Raw genomic sequence first — 9,036 nt, 5'->3', positions numbered from 1 at the left:
TTGTAGTCAACTATAAACACACATATTTTCAAGCTCCAGGGCATTGTTTTCAACATTTTTTTAAAAGGCTGTTGTTTCCCAAGGTCTAATTTTGTTTCTTATGTAACAAAAGACTTGTGTTGATTAGAAAACAGTGTAGAGAACTGGAGGGGGGAGTGAACTTCTGTAGTAGCATGTTTTGTTTGTTTAGTTTGTATTTGCTTCTTGTAACATGGTACAGACGGGAAGGGGTCCATTGATTTTTACTAAGCAGGGGGTCATATTGGGTAAAACAAGGACATCAACTACTAAACCTAAGCCAAAAAGAACAATTTGTATTCAATCTTGAATCTCCAGTGACATTTATCTTTAATTGTTCTGCTGAGGCTCTGTGACAGCAAGTACAAAGTCCAATTATGATAAGAAGCACAGCCCTACTGAGTAAAGCTTATTATGCCTTCAAGAGCATGTTCACCATTAGTAATTACTGAACAACAAATACCCTTGTGAAACCAGTTTTGGTGCAAGCTTCATGAGCTGTCTCAAAGAGTATATAAAGTATTTAAATCCAAACATGAATACTTATTTAGTATGAGTCTGCTGTTTTCCATTTGTATTCTCCCAGAAAAGAAGATGCAGTGAAATTTGTGAATACAGCAGAAGTCATATTTGTGACAGAACAAATTTGTCTGACCTATTTCTATGTCTTAATTATTTCACTTCATAGTAACACATTACTGAGAACAGTATCCATTGGATACTCCTCCTGGCCAAGTTCCATTAAAACAAACACATAAGCCCAATGGAGCTTGAGCAGGAGAACATGGCAGTAGACTAACCCAGAGATTAGAAATGCACGGTATCTTAAAGAAGTCAAATTAGAAAACTTTTAATTGACATCCATAACCAAAGTATTATATATCAGTTAAGCGATGAAAATTTAGCTATTTCCTTCCTAAGAGAACTGCTCATGAGTAAACAGTACAAAGTAAAAACTTGTTTACTTGACCCAAAAGCTTTAAGCATCGGCTTGGTCTAATTACCTTCTGGACCCCAAATCCTGCTTAATACTGTTAGAAACGTTGGTCCAAGGACCCTCAAAATAATCTGGACAAAATTGGTGAAGCAGGTAACAAAGCTTTTATTGGTTTACGGTCTTGCAGAGCGGGTGTCCACCCAGTAGTAGGCACACCCTTCCTTTGTTCTACAGCAGTTTATAATGCTTTTTTCAGGACCACCCAATCCCTCCCTCACTTCTCCATTGGCTAGGAGATGAGGGCCATAGCCTATTACAATTCATCTAGGCATACTATGTCATATACCAGGTGGTATCTCCTCCAATTAATACATCTCTATATGGTCATTTCCTGTAATTAATATTTGGTTCTTAGCTGTCAACCCTTCGTTAGTGTCTTCATGATATATATCCATGCACCTGCCACGTCTTTGGTTCCCTTATCTTACTGTGAAGACACCATCATATTTTACCCCTTCATCCAAAGGCCTTCTACCTTGGCACAGGATCTTAGCCTCCTATAGCGGGTGCCTCTTGGCACAAGAACCTGGGTCTTCCTGACCCACTTCCCTGCTTTGAGAGACACTATCCCAAGCTTGCTAGGGGCCCTCTTATCAGCAGGTGTCTGTTTGGCACAAGAACCCATGTTCCATTACTGTTTATGACTATTGAAACCGAGCTTCAGAAGCATCTTAGAAAAGACTTTTAGCTAGGGCCTTAAGAAGCTCTGAATTGAGTTTCTGCTTAATAGCACCTACTGATTAGGATCTAGAGAAGCAAGCTGTTTTAGCTATTTTACACTTTAAACTGAGAGAATAACATTTATAGCAGGATTCATTACAAATGAAGCATTAGGATACATATATTGAACATGGTGATTAACATATTCTTTAAGTTTCATTGTTGGCTACAATATAAAAGCATTCAAATATACAAACATGATTATAAACTACTACATCACCACATCACCTGTATTCCCCTCTAACCCTTGACCTTTCTTCTTCTGCTAGCTCATTATTTTAAAGCAGGTGTGCTTTTAATTGGGATATGATAAGAAATACACAGGTCAAATGGAATATACTAAGCATCATACTCCCATCTCTCTTAATTCCATCCAACTTAACAGGCTTTATTCAAGTGTAGATACTATACATGGACTTTATATTCAGAGTTCACCTACTAAATCTTGTGATTCTGTGAAGGGTATATTCGTGACTTCTAAATCCCATATTTGTGCACTAAAATATGTTTATGTGTGTAGATAACTCAATATAATCTTACACCTTATGAAAACACCTAAAGCTACCTTCTTTTATAACTTATAAGGCAATCATTGTCATTGTCCCATGTATACTTTATAAAAGTAACACCTCTTTGGCATATGTAAAAGCAACATTTTCATCTATCACAATACTACACAAGGGGTCTGCAATCTTTTTGACCCTGCTGGCACCTTTGGAATTCTGACACAGTGTGGTGAGTGCAGTTATAAAATAACTGCCACAAAATGAATGGCACATGAGGTGGAACGAGTGACAAAATGGCTTCTGCAATTTAGCTTCAGTTACACCAGCAAGATCCTTGTACTATGGTGACAACTGCTGCCAAAGCAACATTTTAAAAATCTCCAGTGGCAAAAGCCACACCTACTTTCTAAAAAACACTTGGTGGGCACCAGAAAAGGTTTCAGGGGGCATCATGGTGCTCATAGGTACTAGAGTGGGGATACCTGTGTAACATACTGCATCTATGGCTGCAATCCTATAATGTTTTCCTGAGTAGAACTCCTGATAATTGTTATAAGTCATAAACTATCAGTAACTATCAGTGCAGTCCTAAGCAGAGTTACATCCTTCTAAGCCCATTTATTTCAGCGTACATAGACCGGTACTGTCTCTAGAAGCTAAAATGACTAAACTGAGGCTGTCATAGTTTGGTCATATTATTCATGGAAAATACAACAATGCTAGGAAAGGTTGAAGACAGCAGGGAAAGAGACCCAGCATGAAATTGATTGACTCTATAAAGGAAGCCACAGCTCTCGATTTGCAAGACCTGAGCAAGGTTGTTAATGATCAGGCATTTTGGAGAACATCAGTCACCATGAGTCTGAAGTGACTTGATGGCACTTAACATACATACAGACAGGTGTAAGATCTGCTTCAGATTGCAATGTATGTCTTCTAAACACCACTGTCTTTAAGAGATGCCTTCTTCCTCTTGAATATGAAGTTTATAACGAATACAAAGTTATATCCTTCTATGTTAATTGAAATCAGTGGGATTAAAAGAGCTTAACTCTTAACAGTATACTGTGACTGAAGTTACAGTTCAAATTGATAATAAGTACTTCAGTGCTGTGCAGTAGCAGTAAAATATACACTATTCTTCCATTAGCAGTTTCAGGTTTCTTGGCTACCCTAAGTGCTTGACTATTCACACATGACCAATAAACCAGCATTATTTAAGGAAAAAAATTCTAAAGTATTATAGCAGACCCTGTCCAATCAGTATAAAACAGAACTGCTGTTACCTTGTTCATAAGACAGTTCTTTGTCTCATATTCCCCACTGCCCAATATTAAGTTCAGGATTAAGTTCATTTGCTTGAAGAGTATTGATGCTGAAGAGTATTGATCATGGATTGCTTTAATCAAGATGAATTCAGTATTGGAGCGAACTCTGTACTGCACCAACTAGTGTTTGTGAGAAAAAGACATCAGCCCAGAGGTTTTATCCTGCCAAGAGTCTAAAGCAGGGGTAGGGAACCTGCGGCTCTCCAGATGTTCAGGAACTACAATTCCCATCAGCCTCTGTCAGCATGGCCAATTGGCCATGCTGGTAGGGGCTGATGGGAATTGTAGTTCCTGAACATCTGGAGAGCCGCAAGTTCCCTACCCCTGGTCTAAAGAGTAACCAGTAACCTAGAACAATCTCAAGTTGGAAATCCCTATCATTTTGGCTTCCTTTTGTCCAACACTTGTCCCCTGAGAGTTGAAGTCTGATTCTCTGTACCTTGTTTCCATTCCTTCCACCACTTATTCCCCACGTGTTTTCCACACAACCACGGAATGAAGAAAAACATTTGTTCAAAAAGAGTTTTCTCTGCCTTCATGATCGTTATTGAGATCTGTTCTGTAAGAACCACCAATATTCTGCATTCTAATTTGTTTCCTGTGAAGGTTCTTCTACATAGGAAGAATACACCAGACGTTGTCTTCAAACAACAGCCTGAAACTGGATGAGGGAAGAGGGTTATGTTCTGTCAAGTCACATGGTTCTATGATTTCCTTGAAAAAAGACATCTATTATGATCTGTGGAGATTTGTTGCTTTGAAATAAGGTGTGCCTGACCAACATTCTTCTCTCATTCTATTCCCCTATTGACCCTCACTATGTTGATACTGATCATTATTGTACAATTCCAATAAAAATATGCTTCCTTCTTCCAGAATTGTGCAGTTTGGGTTTTGTCCCTAAAATGCCATTCCTTGTTTTTGTACACTGGATTTTTATTCCTCACAAGTGCTGCTGAGATGGAACAAAAGCTTTTCCTGCCATGGATTCCTGTCTTTCCTGAGTTGCTTTCTAGCTGAATACATGGAAACCATTTTATACTGAGGTGAACCATTGATCTGTCAAGGTCTGCATTGTCTAGTCTGACTGGAACATCAGGGACTGAATGTGCAAAAGCTGTACCACTGAACCAGTTCACAGTGAAGTCCACCCACTGCATCCAAATGATTTGGATGTTTGCTGAAAAGTCTTTCTCCCTTTTTAAAGAAGAAGCCATGTTCCAGTACTGTTGCCAGGTCTTCCCTGGCCACCAGTGGAAGAGGGGGGGGGGTGTAGAGTTCCCAGACCCAGGTTGGGAAACTCCTTGAGATTTGGGGATGGAGTCAGGGAATGACAGGGACCTCAGTGTGGTACATAGCCACAGAGTCCATCCTTCAACTGATCTCTATAGACTGAAGATGAGCTGTAATTCCAGGGGATCTCCAGATTCCACCTGGAGACTGGCATCTCTAGTTAACGCAGTAAATTAAGAGGACTGTTGCAAGCAAATGTGTTGGTTTTTTTAATGGGGCCTTTTCAGAACTATTCAATTATCTTCTTTAGAAAATGGAAAAGTCAGACAACAGTACTGAGAAATGATCAGCAGGCAATTTCTGTCCTGACCAACCACATGATTCATACAAAAATATGGAAGTGGGGAATTCAGGGCAGATGGCATTACCTCATTACATAAATGCCAATAGCTGAATGCATGAAGAGAAAAAAATGGACCAAACCTTTCTCTTAAAATCTTTCTACAAAGTATGACAAAAACCAGAAGCTAGGTTTTCCCTCCATGGCAATTGTAAGTGTTCGGACAGACATTTTGCTATTAAGAAATCTTGACAAAAACCTAGTTGCTCTGTTCTAGAATCAGGGATAGTGGCATCTTGAAATAGGATGCAACCTAAGCGAAAATAATAATTCTCTTAAAAATAAAGGAAGCACACAATAGAAGTCTAGATCCCTTTCTTTAAAAAAACCACACTGGGAAAAAAGAAGTTATCAATAGTCCTACATGAATCTCCACTAGAGAAGGAATCTGCCCAGTGGTAGGGTTCAAATAATTTAACAACCGGTTCTGGTGGTGGGATTCAAATAATTTAACAACTGGTTATTTACAAGCACCATTTTAACAACTGGTTCTGCCGAAGTGGTGTGAACCTGCAGAATCCCACCACTGAACATGCCCCTTCTCCCCAAGGCAGAGAGCACCGTCTGAGAACCTTTGTGGGATCCCTCCCGCGCACAGAGGCCTCGCGCGTCTCCGCGGGGCTCTCAGGGAACCTGCAGTGCTTTCACACACCTTCCCTGAGAGCAGGAGGGACCTCTGAGGAAAGGGGGCGAGCGCGGGCTCCTGGGGAGGACTGAGGCTGCATCCCGAGGCAGAGGCGGGAGGGAGAAGGAAGGAAGGCAGGAAGGAAGGAAGGGGAAGAGCCTTGGTGCTGCCCGGCGACGGGAGGGGCCTGAGCCACCGGCGCAGTGTTGGGGCTCTCCTTTCTCCTCTCCGCGCCAGAGCTCCAAGGAGGAAGGGCGCAGAGAGGCCGGCCGACTGGTTTTTGCACTGAGCTCCGAGGAAATTGACTGGCTGGCGTAGCCTGCGACTCGAGGAAGGTACTCGTCGCTCTCCAAACAGCGGCAGAGCTGGCAGGGAAAGGCAGAAAGGGAAAAGCCCCGCTTTTGGAGTTAGCCGGCAGAGAAGGACCAGACCGGTCTGGCGCCTCGTTAGCGGCTCCTGCGGCGCGTAGGTGCGAGTGGGTTGGAGTGCAGAGCAGAGGGGCAGCCAGACAAGTGCCGCCGCCGCCGCCGCAATCCTCTCCTCCTGCTGCGCCTGCCTGGAGTGGCTTTGCCTCCTGGAATTGCGTCGCCTGCGGCAAGCTCCGAGTTGCTCGAGGTAGGGGTGCGGAGAACCGGTGTTTCCTGGCCCATTTTTGGAGGTATCCCCCTCCCCCTCTTTGCCTTTCACCAGAGCCCGCATGGGAGGGAATGGCACGGAGTCTCTGTTGTGCTGAGGGACGATTCGTTGCAGCGCCGGTGGAGGATTGGCGCCAAGGTGAGTGGGCAGTCAGACTGGCAAAGGTGGGAGCTGCGTGGAGGTCGGATTCGGAGCCCGGAGGGCTCTGTTGAGGGGCACCCGGAAAGTCTCTTCTGTCCCCACCTCCCGCTTGTTTCCTCTCTTGTTCTGTATCCGGATTGAACAGGTGGAACGATGTTGCTGTTGGCAATGCTGTCTCCAATGCTCCTTTCGTTGGTTGAAAATGATACCAAACCTTCCCAAATGGAGAGGTCGCTGAGAGTCAGAAGATGGGGTCATGAACAATTCTGATTTCAAGACGGAATGCAGGTTTCTCCTGCTCTCCTCGTCCAGTCCCAAATTGGACAGGCTGGCTGGGGCCAAAAATCTGCCTTTGCTGCTGTCTGGTGGCAGAGGTGGCTGATGATTGCAGAGTTCAAGGAAGTTGTGGAGATGGGTGGTTGCATGTCTGACAGTAGAATCAGTGCTCTGGAACAGTCATGACCACGCTTAACACATGCCTTGATTTGTACTACAGCAGCAGAATCTCCTGAACAAACCCCAAATAAACCTCCTACTGAATCTGTAGGTGTCCTTAACTAAGCAAGAGCCCTGTAATTCTTGACCGCCTGTGGGCATTTAACATGTTCACATCTGCTCCTTGTTTAGTTTTGCCTGCAGGTAACTGAAATATCTTGTTGTGGAGAACAGCAACAATTAGACCTGCATCAATATTTTCATATAGCTAGGCCATTGCCCCCATTTCCTGCTCTCCATCTTTGGAATTTCTTTGGCTGATTTAAAAGACAGAGTTTTTGTCTGAATAATACAGCAGGTGATTAGATTTCTGTAAGCCTTTGCTGTTTCCTAGCAAGATCAAACTTAGGTAACCAAATCTCTCTTACATTCCACACACCTATATTAAAGTGGGAGATTTAGGATTTGGTTGCCAAATTTTAAATGGATGTGCAGATATACTTTTTGTAAGCCAAAGATCACCAACTAAGTATAATTGCCTTACATATATAGGAGAGATGCCCCAGTAGTCTCTAATGGAATAGAAAGTGTTGAATGTATTTATTTATTGACTTATGTGGGAAAATGCAAAAGGTACTTCCTTTGACACAGTGCAATGTGTTCCTCTAGAACTGAAAACGTTAGGGTCATGGCAGGAAGGCAGTCTAAGATAACAAAAAAAAAAAGGGCCCAAACCATGGAACTCTTCTACAGTACACGGAAGTGTTTTCTTATGTGGCTTCTCTGGGAAAGAGGACTGGGATGCAGATAAGATTGTGTGTAGTTGCATCGTGAAATAGTTATATAGTCAGGCTTCTAAAACATTTAATTTTGCTGCATGATGTTCTTAAACGAAGCTTTCTGCTCAGTATATACAGTTTGCCTTGCGTTGTCACAGGATTGTTTGCTTAAAATAGCATTGCTTCCTGGAACCAATAGGTATTGCAGTGGTTTATGTAGTCAGTGCAGGGGAGAGTTTTCTCTTTCATTATATGCAAAACATGCTTTTGTATATTTACTGTGCTTATCTTTGTTTAATTTTTTTTCCATAGAAGTGCTGTTGCATTAGGTCACCTGAAGGAAATGTCATGTGGCTCATTTTACCTTTTGGAAAAAATGGCAATGGGGCCCCGGAAAGTATGAGAAACATCTTTTTAAAACTGGTGATTCTGAAAAGTGACTCTATAAGTTTATATAGTAGCTGAGCAACATGAAGTCCTCCCTGATTTCTTCCAGTGGTCTGCAGTGTATCCCTGTTTCTTTCCATTTATGCAAAATACAGGAAGTTGTGTTTATAAACCCTGAGTTAATCACCAGTGCTGAGGGATCTGATGAGTTCACATAATTTGCAGATATTTTGGTTTCTTGAATTAGGAAAGTATGTTTTCACTGTGTCCCTCCCCCCCCCCACTGTTTAGCCAGTTCACTTTTTCTCATTTGATGAGAGAGCCATTGAGATCTGTCTGTAGACAGAGAGGCTTGCCTTCTCGTGCTTTCCATGGGTTCATTGTGCAGCCTTAGTACTGTCTCTCAGTCTTGATTTCCCACTCCTAAATAGGGCTGCCAAGTGACTAGAAAAAACAACAACAAAAATCAGGCATGTCCCTGTGCCTTTAACAGCAGCTTGATCTGACATAATCAGCAGTTGAAACTTTCATAGCATGATCCCTATTTGACATGGCTGATAAAGCCGCTGCTATGGTAAGAACAGTATTCATAAATTACACAGCAGTGACCTAACAAGAATATTGTGAAGGTGAATATTGTTGAAGCATTTTGCAAATCGACAGTAAAAAAGAGACTTAGGGAAAAGTTGTATCTGCTTATTTCTTGAAGAATGTGGGCAATTTTCCCTCTTCCAGTTACGCATAAGAAGGACTACTATGCCTAAACTCTTCTAGTGTCACTAAATTGGGACTTTGCTTCTATAGAGTAAAACTATTTTCTCAGGCTCATTG

The 9,036-nt window shown here is 42.2% G+C and overlaps 1 protein-coding gene across 5 annotated transcripts in view; it reads left to right on the top strand.

The window, feature by feature from the left end:
* Positions 1-5,952: 5,952 nt before the first annotated feature.
* PIP5K1B (phosphatidylinositol-4-phosphate 5-kinase type 1 beta) overlaps positions 5,953-9,036 on the top strand; it is a 104,067-nt gene continuing 100,983 nt past the window's right edge. Inside the window, exon 1 of one of the 5 annotated variants that reach the window (XM_048504073.1) lies at positions 5,953-6,442. The gene's annotated coding sequence lies outside the window, so the exon portion shown is untranslated. Of the gene's footprint in view, positions 6,443-6,489; positions 6,602-9,036 lie in introns of those variants that run through there. The other 4 variants (XM_048504072.1, XM_048504070.1, XM_048504075.1 and 1 more) reach the window with 4 other exon arrangements.

This window comes from Sphaerodactylus townsendi, linkage group LG07 (assembly GCF_021028975.2).
Source record: "Sphaerodactylus townsendi isolate TG3544 linkage group LG07, MPM_Stown_v2.3, whole genome shotgun sequence".
In the NCBI taxonomy this organism is placed as follows: Eukaryota; Metazoa; Chordata; class Lepidosauria; order Squamata; family Sphaerodactylidae; genus Sphaerodactylus; species Sphaerodactylus townsendi.
Note: the sequence above shows the minus strand (reverse complement) of the source record. Positions and strands in the feature narration are given on the sequence as shown.